This window comes from Galeopterus variegatus, unplaced genomic scaffold, assembly GCF_000696425.1.
Source record: "Galeopterus variegatus unplaced genomic scaffold, G_variegatus-3.0.2 Scaffold3469, whole genome shotgun sequence".
Classification (NCBI taxonomy): Eukaryota; Metazoa; Chordata; class Mammalia; order Dermoptera; family Cynocephalidae; genus Galeopterus; species Galeopterus variegatus.
The window spans coordinates 73,506-74,228 of record NW_007729580.1 but is presented as its reverse complement, the minus strand read 5'-3'; positions in this window follow the sequence as shown (position 1 = coordinate 74,228).

Below are 723 nucleotides of genomic sequence, written 5' to 3'. Positions count from 1 at the left end.
CACAAAGCTAAACAAAAAATTAGCAAATACATTACACACACACACACACACACACACACACACACGTTATAAATCTAAGGCTCAGAGTGTTTGCTACCTTGAAACTCTGTATTACCTCTCCCTAGAAATATCACCTGTCCAACATGGAAATTATGTCCAACAAGCATTTTATAAGTGATCATTTCACCATCAGTCCTACAGAATTCCAAAGAAAATGTTAGGGTTTTCAAATTCCTTGGCCTTTACCTTCTCCAGAAGACATTTTCACATGGACTGCAGGGTCTCTATGAAGAAACAGAGAGAGATCAACACAGCAATAAAAAGAGAGAAAATTCTCCCCTCGCTTCTTACTCAAATTATCTTTGACTCAAGTCACATGCTCAGTCTATGTCTATGGAAACATTCAGATAAATGTAAATATTTCAGTTGAAAAGCAAAAAATCCAACCACCTGAATTGACTAACGTCTTATTGGAAACACCTGGATATATGGGCTTCCTGGAAGCCCTCTTATCTTTGACTCAAGTCACATGCTCAGTCTATGTCTATGGAAACATTCAGATAAATGTAAACATTTCAGTTGAAAAGCAAAAAATCCAACCACCTGAATTGACTAACGTCTTATTGGAAACACCTGGATGTATGGGCTTCCCGGAAGCCCTTGACACACATTCACCTTCTTGTCTCCAGCCAGAGCAGCATCATATGGCACCTCCATCTGCAA